The sequence below is a fragment of the Aptenodytes patagonicus genome, chromosome 1 (genome assembly GCF_965638725.1).
Source record: "Aptenodytes patagonicus chromosome 1, bAptPat1.pri.cur, whole genome shotgun sequence".
NCBI classification, from domain to species: domain Eukaryota; kingdom Metazoa; phylum Chordata; class Aves; order Sphenisciformes; family Spheniscidae; genus Aptenodytes; species Aptenodytes patagonicus.
In genome coordinates this window covers 158,804,759-158,814,604 of record NC_134949.1, presented here as the reverse complement: position 1 = coordinate 158,814,604, position 9,846 = coordinate 158,804,759, and positions in this window count along the sequence as shown.

Sequence of the window (9,846 nt, the reverse complement as noted above, 5' to 3'; positions counted from 1 at the left end):
AAAAAGCACCGTTTCCCAGAGTGTTTGCCATGTTGTGCAGCTGGGGAAATTAAGATCAATGTTTTTCTGTTTTCTGTGGGGAGTGTTTTCGGGTGATCTCTGACGATGCTAACTCAACTTTAGAGGGTATCCCCACCTTGCTTGCTGACTATCCCTGCCTCTCTCTCAGCATGCCACCAGAAAAGCCAGAAGAAAGATGGAGGAGAGAAAAAGAAAAAATCATAAAATATAATAATAAATAATATAATTTATAACATAATAACATAATAAAAGTTTTGCCTTACAGGTATACGACAAGGCAGAGCGGAGAACATACGGGTGTCATTAAACTGCCTTTTCTATCTGCTTTACAGCCAAAGGCTCTGGCACGCTCAGAGGCAGACGCCCAACCCTGAGCTCGCTCCGTGCACAGAGGAGCAGGACTGAAACGTGTCCCCAGCAGCTCCCTGCGGACGGAAAAGCAAAGGGCGCGTGGCAAATGGCTGAGCCGACGGGCTCTCTAAACGCCGCCGCTGCAAGGGGAGCTTGGGTTTTAGAGAGCCCTTCCAGGCACGCTGGTGTGCTTGCCGCTTGTCGAAGTTGTTCGCTAATGCTCTTACTCTCTTATTGGACCCCAGTGATGTCAAACCCCCAAATCACGCTGTGAATTCAGCAGGACCAGGGTTTCACCCCTTTTAACTAGGTATATTGGCGTGCCCTGCCTCTCACTCACTTCACAGGACACATGGTGGGGGCAAAATCTTTAAAATGGGCACATACGAGAAGGTTGACTGAGAGGCTTTGGATTATTTGGACATTGAGACAGCTGTAACTGAGCCTGTCAGCTGGAGTAATATGACAGGGTTATTCTGTCAGCTAAATAATGCTGAGTTTCTGGACGTAGAGAGATTTATTGTGCTTTTCTGCCTCAGATCAAGCAGCATGATAGTTTAGCGTAATAGCCACCAATTTGGGGTGATTTAACTTGTTTTCAGATGATGAAATAGGAGTCAGGCCAAGTAAAAGAAAAATAAAATTTACAGACGTTTGACCAATTTGTATTTCCCACAGAAAGGAGAGGAGGATGAACAGAAAGGTACTTTCAGTCAGTACACCATGAGCTGACCAATATTCAAGACGAATGTGGGTTGTTTTTTTTTAAGTTAAAATGTGACAAGGATATTGGGCAGTGGCCTGAAAATGATGAAAATGAAACAGCTACTCAGAGGTTAAAAGGCTTGCGGAGGCTCCCACGTAGCAGTTTCAGAAATGGGAACAGAGGCCTGAAGAGGTTAGGGGGAAAAGCAGGGAGGGAAGAAGTAGCAGGTCTTCAGCAGGATTTAACTTTTTTCCGTACTGAGCAGGAGCCCGTCTGGTGAATCGGATGGAGGGGAGCGACTGGACTCAGTTAGATGGGGAGTTAGAAGATTTATGAAGAAAGAGAAGGAAATGTAAATCTCGACCCGGCTTGCAGACAGGTGATAATTTAACACTACAGGACTTCAGTACGCAGCTAAATCTAAACAACAAGCAGATTATTTATTCATAACAAAATTAAATCCCGAATTATGTTCAAAAGGAAAACATTGCTGCTTCTGTTTCCACACGCTGAAGATGATGTAGAAATCAGCAGGCTTTCCACTGGAAGTAAAGGTGAGGAGGCACCGCTCAGGTCGGCACAGCTGAGGCTGAGCACAAGTGTCTGCACGGGCGGCGAAATGGAGCCTCTCGGAACTTAGGAGTTTGTACTCTAATGAAACCGAGGCCCAGGATTTCATGTGCTCTTCTCTCTGATATTATATCCCGTCTGTTCCCATCTATCGTTGGCTGGGGAACCTAAAACTCCGCTGCGTTCAGCGCCACTCGCCCAGGTGTGGCTGCCTAGCGTGAAGGAGAGCCTAAAACCAGGAGGGCAGAGCCACGTGCGGGAGGGCGCGTTCAACGGGACCGTGCGGGCAATGGGAGAGGATCACCGTCGGCTGCTTTCATCCCAACGGGCGCAAAGAAATTTGTCAGGATTTGCATATTACAGAACAGGCAGGAAAATGATGGTTGAAGGAAAGGAATGCCAGATTTCAAATGGAGGGGGAGGGCCTGGCTGCTTTTAATGCTGCCTGTAACCTGTACGTAATCTGCTAATCTAGATTCAACAGTTAGGCTACATTAGGCAAGAGTAAGGAAGCTAAATTATTTAAGTGGATGATTTAAATTGAATTTCCTTATTTCTAAACCAGGGTTAGTAAAGTTCAGTGAAAACTGAAAATGAAAACGCACCAAGTTAACAGCAGTATCTACAATAAAAGGTAAGAATAAAGCAGAACAATATTACGGATGGAAATCTGCTCTGACTAGAAGCTCCAAAAATACAAATTAGGTAAATGCATTAACCATGTTAATATAAAAGCTTAAATAGAATTAGTATAATTTTAGTATATCCTTATTGTATAATAAGCTATGTACATAATTTCAACTGATGCAGAAATTAAATACATAAATATATTAGAACCAATAAATTACAGAAATGCATTTACATAAAAACAGAAGTAAGAAAAATGAAAGCATATAACAGCAGTTGGTTATATTAAGATGTTTTCTCTTAGATTTCTCCTCCAGTATTGGAAATTGTTAATGAAAATGTCAGAGATTTCTCAGCAAAAATGAAAGATGTCAGTATTTGGAGAGTGATACATCAGTAGATATGAACTGAGAAACTTGCATTTTACTGAAGAAATCACCAGGAGTTTTGAGCCAGCACCGAACTTAAAGACAAGACTTGCTTGTGGAAGTGGTGCCGTGCGTGCCACCAGCCCACTGCCTGCGGCAGTCGCCCGGTGCTTGTGAACAGGCGCGTCCTATTTAACACTAGATGCATAACTGCAGAAACAATTTTCATTAAGAACTGCATTTCACTTGCACGATTTCTAAATATAATGAAAGAAATGGGATTGGTTAGAAAATAAGTAACCGCTCATTAAGTACGCAACTCCTCTTGGAAGCTATTTGCAGGCACACGAAAGACAAGAAGGTGGCTGGGATTTACCAAGGGTGCGCTGGGCTCACCAGCCTGGTTGTTTTCTCTTGTGAGACGAGTGGGCTAGTGGGCGAAGGCAGAGGCTTTCCAATTTGACGTCATCCAATCTGACGTCAGCAGAGCTTGTGACGTGGCAGCCAGGCGGGGAGCTGTACGTCGGCTCGGGGCGGACCAGGGCGGGGGGGATGGCAGCTGGGCAGCCGGGACCACAGCGCAGTGCTCAGTGGGTGGACGTTCAGCTGCAACCAGTATGGAGCGGTGTCCCTCAGGGGCCAGCACTGTTGCTGGCCCTGTTTAACATCCTCATTAACCGTAGACACCACGGCGTGGTGGTCGACATGCTGGAGGGCAGGGCTGCCACTCAGAGAGACGTCAGCCAGCTACAGAGAGGCCCTCCAGACGCTCCTGAGCTCAGCAAGGGCAAAGGCAGAGTCCTGCACCTGGGACAGGACAGCCCCACGGCACAGGACAGGTGGGGACTGACTGGCTGCGGGACAGTGCTGCAGGAGAGGACTTAGACGGGCCCTGCTGAACAACAAGTTGAATGTAAGTCAGTAGTGCACCCTTGCAGCAAGGAAAGCGAACCACGTACCAGGCAGCATGAAGGAGAGTGCAGCTGGGAGGCTGAGCAAAGGGGTTATTCCCCTTCATCCAGCACTCACCAGGTCACATCTGGAGCCCTGTGTCCGGGGCTTGCTCAGCGGCAGGGAAAGGCTGCAGGGACATCTACTGCTGTCTTCAGTGGCCTAAAGGGAGGTTGTAGGGTCAAGCTCTTCTCTGAGGAGCACAGCAAAAGGACAAGAGGCAACAAACACAGGTGGCAGTGAAGGAAACTGGGGTGAGCTAGAAGGAGAAAGCTTACCTCCATGAGGGTGGTCACACGCAGGAACAGCAGCTCCGAGAGGCAGTGCAGTCTCCATCCACGGAAACACTGAAAACCCAGCTGGGTGCAACTCTGCGCAACCTGCTGTACCCCTGGGGCTAGCCCGGCCTTGGGAGGTGGTCGAAGTAGGTGGCCACCAAAGGTCCCTTCCCACACAGACCGCCCTGTGCATCTACGATCCTAATCTATTTTTAATTAGCAGGATGCGAACCAGACAAGGCCACCTAACACTGAAAACCTGTGATAGGGTTGTTATATGGCAACACTTTGCATTTCTATACTCGTCACTTCCAGGTCTGTTGCTGGAATTCATGAAAACAGGTGTACACTGCGCCGTCTTCAGTGTCACGGGAACGACCTGATGTTGGAGGTCCTACAGCCCCGGATGGAAAGGACGGAGATCCCCTGCAACAGCCCCGAGCAGCTCTGCTCCTCTCTCCCTGAGAGCTCTCGTACCGCACTAACTCAGCGTAGCAGCAGCTGTCAAACCCTTGGTGGCCGCTCTGTGTCACGCCCATCGAATCTCAGCCATCACATACGCACCACTACCAAAACCCCTGCAGGCATCGTTCTCCTTTCCTTCCCGTGCAGAGCTACCGGCAGACCATGGAGAAGGACTGGTTTTCCACCTATGGTTTGTGGCTCCCGAGGTCTCTGTATGAACGTCTTCCAACCACTTTGGGAAAGGTAATTCAGAAAAACAGGGCCCACATGCATATGTTCTCTGCACAGGGATGAACTCTGCTGAAAAAGCTAAACCTTGTGGGTTTAGAAGGCAACACGAGGGGTACGGCGGATGTTATTGCAGTCCTATAAGCACCATACTTGTCAATCAGTAAGTGTTGACTTTGCTATTTCTTCATTTTCTTCTCCAGTTCTAATTGAGAGTACAAAAATACAGTATTTTATTCCAGGCTTCTTCACCCAAATGAGAAGATTTTTTTTTTTGGTTTGATGTCTAATCAGGACAAATCGCTTGCTTTTGGTTCAGGATAGATTAATTGGTACCTGCTTGCTCTGTGAGACCCCCTCAGGAGTAGTAATTCCCCCCCTTTCTGAGTCCCTCTGCTCGGCCCCTGGGAGCAGGGCTGTGCCGGGGCTCCTGCGACACAGCAGCGGGGTTGCACATGAGGACGGGGTTTTCCTTGGCAGACACCGCATTGCCCGGCCAGGGAGCCTGTCCCATTACCCTGGCCAGGGCACAGGAGGTGCTCAAGCTTAAACCCCCAGGGCGATGTGACAGCAGAGGCTAACCCAGCCTGACACTGAACTGACCCGAAATGGAACGTTTTAAAATTCCAGGAGTTTTTTATTCTTTGGATATGTTGACATTTCAACCTCTCCTCCTGTCAGGTCTGGTTTAAAGGCTGCAAACCGCCTCCCAGTCTCCCCGTTGCTGCTGCCACGGGAGCCGCGCTCCCCCTTTTGCCCTCCCTCTCCATCCTCTCCATCATCTTCTTGCCCCGCTCACAGCTCCTCCTGCCTCAGCAGGCACGTTCGCTCCTTCTGGGAGGTGAGCCCGTCAGGGTGACCGTACATGTGTCCCCTCGCTTGTGTACGTGCAGGCATGTGACAGTCATTTGCAATCACAGCTCTTCTTCCGTACCCACAGTGATTCACTGAATCAGGAGACTCCGGTGCAGACTTTGCATGAATTTAAATGTGTCTTGAAGCATTCTTCTGAAAAGTAGCACTGCCTTTGTAAAGCTTCTCTTACTGCTTGTGTTGTGGGTGAGGGCAAGACTCAAAACTATTTTCACGCAAGGGGTGCCTCAGTGGAAGGAAACCATACCTTCTTTCTGTGGCAGCTTGGCTTCGAAATTGAAAAGTATAAATTTTCCAGGTCTATGTTTATTAAATAGCTTACCTTAAAAAAACCCAACAGACAACAGTGCATGTAATCCACATAATAAAGGTAGAATCGGACAACAGGACTCCAGGAGTGCAACCACTGCTAAAGAAAAGCGGCAACAAGCCCGATCACCCACGCGACTCAGCCCCATCCCTGAGCATGCAACAGGTCTCCTCTGTTTCATGTCACAAAAAGCACCCCTGATGGGCTGCCTGCTGCACAGCCCTCCCCTTTTCCAAGACCTAGACCTGGAAAAGCATGCACAAATATTGTTTCTGTCTTTGGTGCGGCCAAAGAGGCACCATGAGGGGCTCAGAGGGGACCCAGGTCCATGTGCTGCATGCTATGGACGTGGGCAGCCTGCTCCCGAGCCAGGCACAGCCATGTTGTCTTCATGGGCTCGTCCCCTGTCCCTCCTGTGCTTAACAGCAGCAAAGACCATGACAAGAGAAGGGCCATCAAGAGCTGCACCTTCTTACGTGCATGAGTACTGAGTGTAGAAATTTCCCATTGGGAACCTGGGGATTTTCCACCTCCCTGCAAACAAACTGACTCAGAACTTGGTGTTTCCCCTGAAAGGCTGGAGGAAAAGTTTTGGATGAAGGGAGCAAAGATTTGTAATGACAGATTTTTTCCTTTGAGGGTTTTTCTGAACAATGAGTGAAATCTGGCTGCACGGAGCTGACAAAAGGCCTTGATACCTTTATTTACCCACTGAATTGCATGGGAGGCCAGGGCCACCTCCCTTTTCTCATCTCCTGCCACGTGAGGTGGACGAAATACTGGAGATGGAAAGCTGTGAGCAGAGGGCACTGACGCCTGCATGTGGGGATGCAGCAAATGCAGGGGCAAGTCAGGGTGAGAAGCCTGCTGGAAGAGCAGGAGGGGGAAGCATTAGTGCACCGAGCTGAAATCGGAGCTCCCGTGACACGCCTGCTGCGTGGCACAGCCGAGCCATGGGCATGACCCATGTGCAGCTGTGACAAATATGGGATTCTCATGGAAAGTTTGTGCGTGTGAGTGAAAGCGAGCATTGCCTGTCTGAAGAGGTTTATCAAGGTAGGACAGAGCGATGGCTACTCTAAGGGCTCTGCTGAAGGGCTCCTGGCCACTGCAGCAATTTGTCAGGACGCTTGTTACTGACCAGTGGACATCTCATGTCCCCACAGGAGGGCTGCTGGTCTAAGCACCCTCTTGCTGTATGGTCCATCAGGATTCAACCAGTGCCCGCTTTCCTCATCCGACCATGCAGGGCTGCCCATCAGCATCCAGCGCACTGCCATGATGCCCTGGTCTTGCGGCCATTGCAGCCAGCCCTGGTCCCTTTGCTGTGCCAACCCCTCGTCCCGGAGCCTTTTGTGTTTAATGTACCCAGAGCTGCTTGAAGGGGGACTGATGTTTGCTTTTCCCGGCTGGTATTTAATGCCCACATCGCTGACCTTGAGCTGGCCACTGAAGGGAAGGACGGCCAAGGGGGAAGGTCACGCAGGAGTGTGAGGGTGGCACAAGGCTGGAGGGGAGACCGTGGCCCGGCTTCCCCTCCCAGGGTGGGCAGCCGTGCTAGCACCAGTTTTGAGAGGAGCCCAGGGCACGCTCTCCCGCCCAGCCCAGGCATGGTGGTGGGCAGGCCTAGGCAGGCTCCATGCGTTTTTCCTCTCTTGCTGACCTAGGCGTGAGCAAAGCAAAGCCTGGCCTCAGGGAGGCCCAGACTCTCCAAAAAAGTAATGGAGAATGTATTTGGGAGAGCCGCACCACTGTGATCAGAGGTAGCTGAATTTGTATGTACAAAGAGGGAGGTGAAGCCCCTTCCTCTCCCATTGATTTGCACAATTAACAACCTTGAGCAATAAGCCTGAAGGCCTCTTCCGGAGCTCTATGCCTTAAAGGTTAGATCCAGCCTGAGAGTTATCCCTTGGGGATGTTGCCCTGAGCAGAACTGGATGCTGGCACGCCTCGGGCAGCGGTGGCTAAGCCCGCTTTACGCAGAGCTCCTCACACGCCATACCTGCTTGAGCTGCTTTAGGTTTTCCAGGCACCGAATGGGAGCTCGGTGTCAATGTTAATAAAACATTAACTTTGTTCACTCATGATAACGGCACCAATTCCTCCCTCCTGTGGAGGCTGTGCAGGAGGTGGTGGTGGTGGTGGGGCAAACACCAGGAGGGACAGGTTACTGCCTGCTGCCTTACTGGAGCACCGCCAGCACCATGCCAGGGGGGCCAGCCCTCAGGTTTCGGGCGGCTCCATGGTGCTGCCTCTCCAAGCGCCGTGATTTCAGGCCGGCTCCCCAAAAGAGGTGTGCATCGCGTGCCGCCTTGGTGCCTTCCTGGTGCATGGCACGGACCGCGCCAGCCAGGAGGAAAACCCACCCTGGTGTAGCAGGACATGGGGGGAGGCTCCCGTGGGCTCCCTCCCCGCTGCGCCTGGGGTTCACTGATGGGGTCATACATTAGGGCTGACATTTGAAGTGCATCTCCTGTGGGAGAAATGAGGTTTATGCCTTTCTCTTTGGCCCGTGGCTGTCTTCTGTATTAAAAGGTCAGCAGGTGATCAGACATGCCAGGCTTGCTCTGCCTTTCTCATGGGGATGGTAAAGAAAATTTTCTGAAAATTTCTGAAATCTAAAATTTAGAATGTAAGAGATCGCAGCAGAAATCATTGCCAGTGCCTCAGACGGTGGAACGTGGTGAAGGGATGCTTTTCATGTCCAGGGTTGTATTTTGTTTAGGAATTTGGGGGTTTTTGGATTTTTTTGGTTTTTAGCTGGATTATGTTTTTCACTAGCAATCCCTCTCATTTGCTTCTCTCCTGTGTTTTGCAGCTTGACAAGAGAAAACATGTTGGGATTTTTCAGACTTGGGGAACACAGTTATTCTGCGTTTGAGGATAAAGACATCAGATCTGCAGCGTAAGCAAGTCAAGGAAAGAAAACAGTGAAAACATCTTAGAGTTGAGCCGAACTGATGTTCCCACTGTTTCCAGCTTTGGGGCAAGTGATTAGAGGAAGCAGGGGGGTTGGCAGAAGTGCAGTGTTGGGCTTATAGTAGCACAGAATGATCAGGGCCGTGGAAAAGGCAAAGCAGACTCTCTTCAGGGCTGACCTACCACTCGCCCTGGTTCTCCAGAAGGAGCTTGGCTGGTTTCTGCTTTTCTGTCCTGCTCCTGTTTGTCCAAGGGCTGCTGACCCCACCATGAGCCGAGCTCCCTTCACACCCCCTCTGCCTCCTGAGAAACTAAAGGAAATTATTGCTATGAAAACCTGCTAAATTGAACGCAAAAATAAACCTAGTAAAACCCAGTTATGTTCCTTTCAGACATGGTTGAGTGCCAAAGCCTGCTGTTTTGGGGGCAACATACTACTGCTCGCGGTCTCTTTCGGATGATGGCGAGTAATGGGGTCCTTGGAAACATTAAACATCCCATGAAACATCTCCAGCAGTTCTGGCTTCATCAGCTTTCACTGAAGGGATTTGTCCATCTGCACAGACTATCACAGGCCATAGAGTTTCATGCGGCGTTGCAAGGAAATAAGCCACGTGCCCAGCCAAATGCCCGTCTGCAAAGCTGCACCCTGGCTCTCGTTACACTCAAAATCTTGTTCATGGACAAAAAGTATGCTCATCAAGTAAAGCCAAGGATTTATTGTTAGTGTAATTGAAATCTTAAGAGCCTAATCATTATTACTCCACATCTAGCTGTTGCAGGAAAGAATAATGATGCAGTTGAAACTGTACACACACTTTTTAGCCTCTACCCTTTTTCCTGATGTTATGTTACCCCTTCCCCTGCTCCTTGGGGTCCCGAGGTTGGTGGTGTCTTGCTGATGGGTCTGGTGGGGGCTATGGAGAGTCATGAGTATCTGAAGCCCTGCACCAGGAGCAAAGTGATGTCTCTGTTGATGGCTTCTTCGGCCTCACTCAAGGAACCACATGGAGTCATTTTTATGTTTGCAAACGCACTTTTGTACCTTATTCTTTCTTCACTGGTCTGCAGCTTCACATTGCATCCGAATTTGCTATGCATAGTGTGCACTGCCTATGTTGTTACCAGTTATTCTGCCTGTTAGGCCTGGTTTCTCTGCTCTCGTCCCGAGCCCTGAAG